The sequence below is a fragment of the Prenolepis imparis genome, unplaced genomic scaffold (genome assembly GCF_030444845.1).
Source record: "Prenolepis imparis isolate NDT839.2.m4 unplaced genomic scaffold, iyPreImpa1.0 SCAF_2, whole genome shotgun sequence".
Taxonomy (NCBI): Eukaryota; Metazoa; Arthropoda; class Insecta; order Hymenoptera; family Formicidae; genus Prenolepis; species Prenolepis imparis.
Genome location: NW_028141160.1, coordinates 4,597,015 through 4,608,728, shown reverse-complemented (window position 1 = coordinate 4,608,728; position 11,714 = coordinate 4,597,015).

Sequence of the window (11,714 nt, the reverse complement as noted above, 5' to 3'; positions counted from 1 at the left end):
TTAACAACTTACAAGATAGCTAACTTGCGCCTTGAACGATAGATGTGCCCACGACCATTCAAGGACCATCTAGAACCTCAAGAAACTCCGGAACTTCTACCGGAAATCCCCCTATTCTTTTGCCAGAAAGGCTTGGGATACTTCCATAGGTCCACCAAGTCCACACTTTTGTCAAGTGTGTTTCTCAGCTCTTCCCCGCCGTACTAGAACATACAGATTACGAATTAATAAGCATTGTACCATGGTTAATGGCGTCTATATAGGGTTAAATTGCGATTTTTGCAAAGGGACTCTAACTATTGTGAGGCCAGGACCCACATGTCATTCATGCAGAGATAAATATCTCGACTTCATGATTGGAACCCCAGATCTAGATTACACAATAGACGGAGAATTAATAGAAATAACAGTAGAAATACAAGTCACAACCGCATAATAAAGTTCAACCAATCCACGTAGATATTAATTATAGAAAAATAAACATATATATATATATATATATTATTGAATATCGAGTTAGCATTATTTATTATCTCAAGCAATAATATAGTACTTAAGATTCACTACTCACATTTCCTTCCTTACGCACCCATACGTAAGCATACATGTTTATGTCGTCCTGCGACGTCGCGTTCTCTTCATAAGTCCTGACCACCGCTCGGCCAGCGAGCCAGGCTTTCTATTGCGTGACTCTCAAAGGACGACGGTCCATGTGCCCCTCCTCCACGTGGTGAGAGTTGGAAACGTCGAGGTGGAAACTTCAGCGGCTAACGGGGTACTGGCTTCGGGCAGAGCGCATATATCGTTATGTGTCTCTGGACACTGGCGAGATCGCTTGATATCCCTTCGAATGCTGCGGTCACAGCCGAAAACTGGGCGAATGTCCGGTCGTTAGGCTGGGGGTAATTACCCTTAAGCCGTGGCAGGGGATGTCGGGTGATCGCAAAGGTGTCATCGCGGCGCATTAGGCGCAATCTCGAGGAAGCTTGTTCCTCGGGATGGCCGACCTTAGGAGGAAGGAAACATTGGCTTGGTTCCCGAATCTGAGGGAGAACCGGTTCGGGTGCCTTGCTTGTGGGGTGCTCACGGAGAGGTGGCGGCTTGGTGGACGGCGAGGTACGCCTCGACGAGCCTATCGGGAACAGCCATCCTCTCCGCTAGTAGATTGCGCCTCCGAGGTCAGAGGTGTTCGGGTAGGAGCGGCCTCACTGCGCGTCCTGGCTGACGGTGATGTACCGATGGGCTTCGGCCGTGTCGGGGTGATCTGTTGGCTGGGATTTGCGGATCGCCTGAGGTCTGCACGCGTTACTCGCTCCGCATGGTGCTCGAAAGAGACCCAAGTAGAGTAGGTGGTGAGGGTAGTGCTTCACCCTCCGGAAATACGGAAGCACACTTATATCGAGTCACTTATGTCGAGACACGGATGCCCACCGGGGCGCGGGGATGTCAAGTGAAGGGGGATCCCGGAGCCTGACATCGCCAGCAACAGGCCTCCTCCTCGTATAAAAACACGGAGGCGGGGACACGGGTAGAGATGATGATGGTTCTCTGGGTCTTTACTCAGAGGGCAATGCATCATACAAACAAGGGTCCGCCTTTCCCCTCGTATAAAAACACGAAAGCGGTCGGTGCTGGGATGTATTCGAAGTGGAAACATCCTGGTTTAAATGGCATGGTCTGACCGGTGGACGGGCACGTGCTCCTGCGATTTCGGTTGTTCTTTGTGCCGGGGTGGGACACTGGTGAGCCCCCTCACCCCATATGACACTTGGAGCGGCCCACCTCCCTTCTTCTGTCAGGGGCTAGGTGCCAAGAAGGGTTTCGCAGGAGAGGCGACTCCCTGCCAATACAGACGTCTGTCTAGTGGGGATCACTCGTTCCACTATAAACATTCGGCTAGTGACACGCGATCGGGGGGGGGGGTGTCTGGCGGAAGGTGTACAGGCTCCTCCCCTAACGAGTAGTATGTCCGGGCAGAGGGACATTTGGGGATGGACGGTCTCCGTGGGGACCCGAAATCTATCGCACCCTCCTGGGTGGCACCCCCCCGTTATCCGCCACCTTGTCGTGGAGGGGGGGCTCACCCCTCGCAAGGGAATAGCCTTGCAAGAGGTGCCAAGAGCGGATAGTACCGCCGAGTAATGGAGGTACACTTGCCCCCGGTCACTGGGGGCGCTCCCTAGTTTCCGGGGGCTCCTTCGCGGCTGGGAGAGTTCCTCTCAGCCGCGGGGGACGGGGCCCACTTCCCCGTCAGAGCCTTGACTCGCGTGAGCCTTGGCTCGTATGTGGTAAGGGATGGCGACCCGGAATACAAACGCCCGGTGGCATGGCACCGTTAGGAGAGGGCATTGCACGGCGCTTCGACGCTTGCCCTCCCGCCATGCTTTTGCGGCCTTGGCCGCCGGGGTTCCCCCTCGTTGTTCGGGGGGGTATTTTTCGGTGTTTTTCCCGGGGGTGCCCCCCCCCGGGCCGCGGGAGTGGGATTTCGTGCGGTGTGGGCCGCTAGGGGAGGGGACTGACCGTGACTACCCGAGGGGCATTTCCCGGAGAGGGTCACGGCAGTCAGTCGCCGGGGCCGCTCGGACGTATTCCGAGGCGGGGCCCGGCGACGAGAGGAACCCCAGGGTGCTGGTTGGGAGTCTCCAGGCTGGGTAGCCTGGGTTCCAGCGTTCCTGGGGAGTAGCCGCGCTCGGGCCGCTCGGACATATTCTGAGCTCGGGTCGGGTGCGGCGTGGAGGGCCGTGTGGTTACCCAAGGGGCTTTGCCCGGAGGGGTTACCCAAGGGGTATTGCCCGGAGGGTGCCACGCGGACCTGCCGTCGGGGCCGCTCGGACTTTATTCCGAGGCGGGGCCCGGCGGCGAGAGCAAGTACTCCTGGTCGGTCGGGACCGTTTCCCCTTCCGAACCGGCCGGCCAGGAGAGGCGTTGTCCCCCCGCTGGCAGGTGAAGGCACCGGTGGGTGGATGTGCTGGCCGCCACAGTGTGTAGGGCAGGGCCGGGGAGCGGCGACCCTGTCCAAAGCGTCCACGGGGCCCCCCGAGTGGCGTCACCCGCGGAGGTGCCCCCGTTGTCGGAGGCGGGGGACCCCCGAAACTCCATGAGGGAGTCAAACCCCTCATGGGGGAGTAAGAAGCTCGGAGTCCAGTGCCGGGGGTGCGGTATCCCCCCCGGCCCGCGACATAAGCCGGCCCCCCGGGAGTCCCCGGGGCACCGGTTTGGGGGGCGATTCCGGGCGCGAAGGCCGGTCATGTTTCGGGTCGCGCTACGGGTCGTCCCCTGGCCGGTGGGAGATACGCCGGCCGGTCGAGCCTCCGCGGGTAGTGGGAAAAACCAGAAATGAAAAGACAACAAACACCTAAAAACCAAAAACAAGAAAAGAGGAAGAACTCAAGCTCTGAGGAGCTGAGAGGAAAGGAGGATGGCAGGGGCAGGGAAAGGTCTCCTATCAGAAAGGTTGAAGAATTCCCGACAACCAGGAAGACAAGGCAGAGCCAAATAAATCGTAGTCAAAGCCTGGACGACAAACAGAGAGGGATGCAAGTATGCATCAACATGTCGGAATGCAGCGTTGCCTTGTCGAGAATGAGCTCGACGAGCAATGCAAGTTCGGTCATCACAGTTGACCAAAACAAAGAGGGGCAAAACACCCAGGAAAAGCAACGCTCACCACTAGCAAACAGCAGGAAGTGGGCGAAGACGGGGAACGGTCGGACTCTGTCGACGACACAATAAGCCTCGGCGAATCCGAGTACGAGACAGGAGATACTGAAGGCAATCAACTGAGTACGGAGAGGCCCAGAAAGAAAAAGAGGGGAAGGAAAGAATCTACAGGAGAATACCGCAAGCTCCTGGAACAGAAGAAGAAGGAAGAGGACAAAGAAAGGCACAATTGAAGAGGTACATTCTGGACCCCTCATCGAAGCCTGACGATACCAAAGCATCGATATGCTTTTATCAACGAATTTTCTTTTATCAACGAAGAACAAGGAGGAGGAAATGAAAATGACCCCACTGTTAGACATAGAGGCGATAGTCGCAGAAGAAGCTACGCAACTGTTCAAAGTAGCAAGGGATTCTGGAACACTGAAAGGAACATTCCAGAAACAATTCAAAGAGTCGGCCGCAAAAATGATCGCGGCAGCGACAGTCCTTGCGCAAAAAACGCAAGAGTATGGCGACTCCTCAGCCATCGAAAGAAGGCTTGAGGAGATGAGTAAGGAAATAAGAGCACTAAGGGAGGAAAATGCCAAACTAAGAAGAATAGTTGGCAAAATGAGACAGATAGAGGGAAAAAAGAAGGAAAGATCCAACGATGAGTGGGGATACTTTGGATGGGAGGAAGCCTCCGTAATCCCGCTTCCATCAAGTGATGGGGAGGACATGGAGACAGAAGAGGGAGCTCCACCTCTACCCGCAAGGGGTAGGAAAGCCCCCAGGAAAAGAGGAGTATGAAAAGAAAGTGCTGAGGAAACCCCACTTCTACCAAAAGGTAGGGGAGCCTCTTCAACACAAGGGAAAGGAAGTGTCGAGGAAACCCCACTTCTGCCACAGAGTGGCAGGGAAGCCTCCCCAACACCTAGAAGAGAAGAAAGAATGGAAGTAGAGGGAGAAGAGGAAAACATATCCCCACCTCAGGCTCAAGAGACAGAGGAAGGGAGGAATAAACGTGAAGAGGAAATCGAAAAAGTGACCCAAAGATTGTTCTATAGTGATTTCTTCCCAATGATGGAAAGAATGATAGGAAAAATGATCCAAGACGTTACCGCCATGGTGGTCAAGCCAATGAGACCACCTCTTAAGTCTGACAAGGCACCTCTTGAGACCAATAAAGTACCGGAAACAAGAGATAAAAAATTCAAAAGCAAGGAAAGTGGGCAGAGGGTAACTACCCTCAACCCACCCGCTCGCAACCCAGTTCCGAGAAACCCTGTGCCTAGTAAATCAGGTAAAAAGGACGAGGGGAAGAATAAAGAAAAAGAGAAGGGAAAAATAAAGCAGCAACAATAGCTGCAAAATCAGAAGGGGAAAAACCAAAGAAGGAAGAGGAAAAGCCAAAGAAAGAGGAGGAAGAGGAGGAATGGATCACAGTGGGCAAGAGGAAAAAAATTAACAATAATAATAATAATAAGGAGCCAAAAAATGCTTCAGAGAAGGAGACAACCACAACCAAGGGACAAAACAAAAAGGATAACCCAAAAGGGGAGAAGGACAAACCCAAAATGGGAAAAATACCGCGAACAGCCGCGGTAATACTAACATGCCCCGCTGGGACGTACGAGGAAACAATGCGGGAGGCAAGAAAGAAAATAAACCTGGAAGAATTAGATATGAAAGATGGAGTTCATATTACCAGAGCTCAAACGGGAGCACTAAAAATGGAAATTCCCGCACTCCGTAACAAAGACGGAGAAATAGTCCAAACCAAGGAGGAAAGGGCCGACAAATTGGCTGCGAAGCTACAAGTAGCACTCGCCGGGAAAGAAGGAGTGAGGGTGGACCGACCCACCAAGACAGTCGAAATTAGAATTAAGGACTTGGAAGGGTTGATCTCACCCTCAGAAATACACGAAGCAATAGCTGATGCAGGAGACTGCGATGTAGGCCAAATTAAGGTGTGGGATATCAGAATATCCCCCTCAGGTACGGGCACGGCATGGGCGAGATGCCCACTGACAGCCGCTAAGAAAATAGCGGAAAGAGGAAGGATCGTTGTAGGATGGGCAAGGGCCAGAGTAGAAGTTCTCGAAAAAAGGCCCTTGCAATGCTACAAATGTTTGGAGGGGGGTCATGTCAGGGACAGATGTCCCAACAAAGTAGACAGGAGCTCCCGCTGCTACAGATGCGGGGGCGAAGGACATCCCTCCAGACTCTGCACGGAAAAAATAAACTGCCCAGTGTGCAGCGACAGGGGACTCCCTGCCAATCATAGGGCAGGGAGTAAAGCTTGTGGACCCACACAGAAGGGTAGCAAAGGGATAAGTCTGGGCCCAAAACCCATAAGCCAGAAAGAGGCAACAAAGCCCCGCGTTAAGGAGGTGAAAGAAGTAGCAATAGCGGTTAAAACCGACAGTATAACCGGAGCCTTGACCCTCTCGAAAGCAAAGATCTCCACAAAGGAGATGAAGACAAGAGAAAGAAGAGAGGAAGAAAAAAGAGAAGAAGAGGGAGGCAACAAGAAGCAAAGGCTTCGAGAGAACTTGGAAAAGGATGATCCGGATACGAGGTGGTATCCGAGATGAGGCCAGACCATAGCTCAGCATGAGCTGCCTGGCTTTACAGGGTAACCTAAATCACGCCAGTAAGGCTCAGGACCTATTTATACAGAGCCTTGCTGAGCGTGGAGGAGGGCTAGGCATAATATCAGAGCCATATCACATCCCCAAGAACAACCCAAACTGGGTAGGGAGTGTGGATGGCTCAGCTGCCATCTTATGGAGGGGAGCGAAAAACTCCCCGCCAATATCTAGAGTAGAGTCTGGCGAAGGATACGTCGCAGTTAAATGGGGGGCCATCGTCGTCCTGAGCCTCTATGCTTTTTCGAATATGAGAAGCATGGAATTCCGAGAGAGGCTGGGGGCAGTGGGAGACTGCGTAAAGAGGCATCTCCCACTGCCAACCATAGTTGCGGGGGACTTCAACGCCAAAGATGGCGCTTGGGGTTCCCCGCAAAACAACACGAGAGGGAAGCAAGTCCTGGACTGGGCGGCGGAGCTGGGGCTCTCCGTGATGAACACGGGGAGCACCAGCACATGCGTGAGAATGCAGGGGGAGTCGATCATAGACTTAACGTGGGCGACTCCCTCTGCAATGAGATTAACAGAGGGGTGGAGAGTGGTGACAGAGGCGGAGACACTGTCCGATCATAGGTACATAGAATTCTCCGTCTCCGTCATCCCACCTGAAATTCGGTGCCGCCGCCAGGCCCAGAAAAAAATGCGACGACGATGGTCCCTCAAAAAGATGAATGAGGATATATTTGGAGCTGTGTTACAAGCGGCTCTGTTAATTAGGGGTGAGGTAGAGGGGGGCTGGAATCTGCAAGAACACCTGCGATGGATGCTCGAAACGGTCGAGGCGGCGTGCGATGCATCCATGCCTAGGATCAGATTCTGCCCCCCCAAATCAGCCTATTGGTGGTCGGACACGATCGCCAATTTAAGGCGATCGGCCGACCAGGCAAGGAGGCGAATCCGAAGAAGGAGACGAGGCGAAGACATGGATGAGGAAGCATGGCAAACATACCGTGCAGCGAGGGATGAACTTCGAAAAGCGATATGGGAGGCAAAGGCTGTGGCCTGGAATGAACTACTCCTCTCCCTTGACAAGGACCCATGGGGGCGCCCATATAAAATGGTTCTTAATAAATTAAGGAGAGGGGCGTCCCCATTGACTGAAGCGATGGACCCCCATTTCGTCGAACGGATCATCAACACCCTGTTTCCGCAAGAAGAGAGACAGGAGGAGGAACCAATCCCGCGTAGGGAATTTAGATGGTCCGAGAACGAGATGGGGGCTACGGGAGGGGAGTTAAAAGCAGCCGTCAGGAGAATAAAAAGAGGCAAAGCCCCTGGGCCTGACGGCATGCATGGTAAGATTTGGGCCACCGCCTTTGCCCACTTGGAAAAGGAAAAGGTAGAGTTATATAATAACTGCTTTAAGGAAGGAACATTCCCCCCAGGAAGAAGGCAACGTTAGTCCTTCTTCCAAAAGGGGGCAGGCCGCAAGAAGAACCCTCTGCATACCGGCCTATCTGTTTGCTCGACGAGGCGGGCAAAATCCTAGAGAGGATTATTGCCGACCGCCTCGTCGACCATCTTTCGCGGAGTGGTCCTAACCTGCATAAGGACCAGTATGGCTTCCATGCTGGGCGGTCCACCATAGACGCTGTCTTCAGGGTCCGCTCAGCGGTGGAAGCCATCACTGAAGAGGGCGGGGTGGCATTGGTTAGGTATCTCTTGACATAACCAATGCATTCAACACCCTGCCCTGGCGTAGGGTGGGTGAAGCGATGGAACATCATCGGGTGCCTCCCTACCTTATTGCCATTATGGGGGACTACTTCCGCGAGAGAAAGATCGGGTATACAGACCAAGAGGCCAAGGTATGCGAGAGGGAAATGTCGTGTGGGGTTCCACAAGGCTCAGTATTGGGGCCATTAATGTGGAACCTCACATACGACACAGTTTTGCGGACTGCCCTCCCCCTCGGTTGCAGCATTGTGTGTTATGCTGACGACACACTTGTTGTGGCTAAGGGGGGAGACTGGTGGGAGGCTAGGGCGAGAGCGAACATAGCAGTGAATCGCGTGGTGCGAGCAATAAGAGAACTGGGGCTAAAGGTGGCTCCCCAAAAAACAGAAGCCGTCTATATGCATGACGGCTCTCATGGGGAGCCACCGGAAGCCCGTATTAATGTAGGAGGAACCCCCGTTTTGATGGGGGCCCAGATTAAATACCTGGGCCTCCACTTGGATGGTAAATGGGCCTTCAAGGAACACTTCCGCCGGGTAACCCCCAAAGCAGAGAGGGCCTCTATGGCCTTGAGCAGGCTATTGCCTAACCTGAGGGGGCCCGACGGGAGGGTTAGGAGACTGTATGCGGGCACGGTCCACGCGATGATCATGTACGGGGCCAATAAAGTGGTGGCCACCCGAGAAATCAAAGCAACACTACATCAGTTGCAAAGACGGGTGGCCGGCCGTGCATGCAGGGGCTACCGTACGGTAAGCTGGGTAGCTACCGGGATCATCGCGGGGATACCCCCCATTGAGCTATTAGCTCAAATGTACGCCGAAGTATATCGGCGTACAGACGAGCTCAAGAGGGAGAGTGCCCCGATTACGGACCATGTCCGATATAGAATCAGGGCCCAGGCTCGGCGGTCCCTTATGGAGAGCTGGTCCGGTATGCTCGAAGATCCGAGACTACCGGGCCGGCGGACCGACGAGGCCATCCGGCCCTGCCTGGAAGAGTGGATAGGCGGGGCCAGGGGGGTGACTTATAGGATGACTCAGGTGCTTACCGGGCACGGGTGCTTCGGTAGGTACCTGAGTCAAATTGGCAAGGAACGCACCGCGCGGTGTCACAGCTGTGGAGCCGAGGAGGATACCGCGCAGCACACTCTAGAGGAGTGTGCTGCGTGGCGGGAAGAAAGAGAGGAGCTGATAGAGAAAATAGGAGGGGACCTCTCCCTCACTGCTGTAGTGAGGGAGATAGTCCAAACTAATGGAAAGTGGGGAGCCTTCTCCTCCTTCTGCGAGAAAGTAATGTCACAGAAGGAGGAGGAGGAAAGAGAACGGGAGAGACGGGGAAGAGGGAGGAGACTCCCCCACACCCCAGAATCCCGGGAGGAGAGAGACGACCCCTCCTGGCTGCCTGAGCGAAGAAACCGCCGTGGTGGGAGCCGGGGGGGTACGGGCCCACACCCGGTTCGACGCGGTTAAGCGTCGACCCGGGATGAGGCCGTCGGGGGGGACCCGGGACGCTTAAAGTCCCGGAATTTCCCCCCCCGGCGGCCTCACGAGACGGTGGGGGTGGCTCTCCTTTTTTTTTCGTCGTCGGTGGGGGTGTCCATCTTGGTGGGCACCCCCATTTGTGGCGGCGGGGGTGAGGCGTCCCCAACACAACACCCGCGCCAGATAAGGCGCGGGGCGGGGGTGGCGGGGACTTTTGGGTCCTTCTGGCTTTCCCCCGTCGCCCCCCTTGAGAGGGGGGCGTGGGGGTGTCGGTCCCGCTGTGCCGGACCGGCGCCCCCTCGCCCCCCCCCCGGAGCAGAAGGAGACGGGGGCGCCTGGCCGCCCGCCAATCCGCCGACGGCTCGTATGAGCTGGCCGGGGGGGGGGGCGGCGGGCGGCCTGGCGTCCCCGTCCAGTCCAGCCGGGGCCTCTCCAAAAAGGAGAGACCCCGGCGTGTTGGGTGCCGGGTGCCGTTGGCCGAACCCTGAGGGGGGTAGCCGCGGTACCCGGAACTCGGGGGAACCGCAGGGAATCCAAGCCAGTGCCTGATCCCCCGGTTACCCCCGAGTGGGCGGGGGTTGATGCCCTCCCACCGGAAAATACGCCCAGGGTCACTGGGTGTGATCCCGAGGGGAGGGAGCAGCCTCCGTGGGGATGTCACCTCCCTTCTGGGGGTGACAATCCGGAGAGGGCCTCTGGGGTCGGATGCCGAATCCCCTTTTCTTACCCTCCCCCATCTGGGGGGGAGGGAGCACCGCTCCGGAGGCGGGGGGTGGCGGCTCGAACGGGATACTCGAGCCGTGACCCCGCCCCCCAAACTTTTTGGGAGGGCGCGGCGTGGGGTTGGTATCGCCCTGCGCCGCAACCGCGTCGTCCCGCACGATGCAATACGCGGGGGGAGAGTGTCGCCTCTCGGGGCGGCAGTCTCCCTGGGAAGGAAAGGCGGGGGGCGGCGAGTTGGCATAGGATTCCAGCATCCTCGCCGCCCCCTGAAACGCCCGTGTAGGATACCCGCAGTGGTTTTAGTGCGGTAGGTCTTGGGCCCCCTGGCCGATCCATTCGTGGATGGCGGGGGTTACCATGACGGTTTCCACTGCGATACAAAAAAAAAAAAAAAAGGCTTTCTATTGCGTACCTTCATAGATCACGCCAGAACGCGTCAAAATCTCCCTCCAGGACGTAACACAATCTATTTACATAAACACTTAGGATAATTCCATATAAAAAAATCAAGTTGACCATGAAAATTGCCTCCTACAAACATTCCTGTAACATCAACTTATATCCTTGAAAAACGGGAACTTTTATTTAAAGCATTTTTTTAAGAAATAATACTTTTAGAGATAAAAATTTGTAACGTTTTATTTAGAACACCCGGAATATATATATACACATGTGTATGATAAATATGTTATATTGATATTACATGTAACTTTCTATAAGTTACAATGTATGCAGTACACATTTGCTTATTTTTCTCTAATCAATATAATTGAGAAAATAGAAAATATAACAACCAGCTCACGAATAGATCGCCTCTGGAATAAAATATTTTTAAAACGATAAAATATACAATATAATAGAATATTATATTATACAATATTTTTTTAAATATCGAGGATAGAATGGGCCCCTCAATCGCCCATTCCCGTGAGAACGCAACCACATTATATGTATTTTTTTTCGTCTCTCCGATTAATTGCAAACAAGACATTTGCATTGAGGCGTCTATTGCAACGATATTTATTAGAATATAATAAAGTTCTGATATAATGGTAAATTTTTATTATTTAGGAAAAGGCGACAATTTATTTTCTGCTACAATTTGAAGAAAATGTTGCCTCATATATTTAATATTATGAGAATATGTCTCATTACAAGGATTTCCTCCTAAAGCTATAGTTGTAGCAAATGCTGCAGCAAAGATTCCACAACATATACCATCAGGTTGTGTTTGAACCTTTTCAAATATTATATTTTTTTTATTTATTTGAGGATAACGGCGATGAACGTAATTTTTTTCTTTAGGCACCAATTTATCGTATGTACAGCCGGGTAGACTATCGTACACTCGAAGCTTGGTGCCATCAAAAGAAATACATCGCCAGTGATCACTGCAATTTCCTCCAATAATTTGTAAGCTTTTGTCACTAAGACTTGCTTCAATTATATGAGGATTCCAAATATAACACACTTTGTGTTTTAAAACAAGAATTATCTCTTATGACGCGCAAAAATCGATCCAATGATTCATCATTTA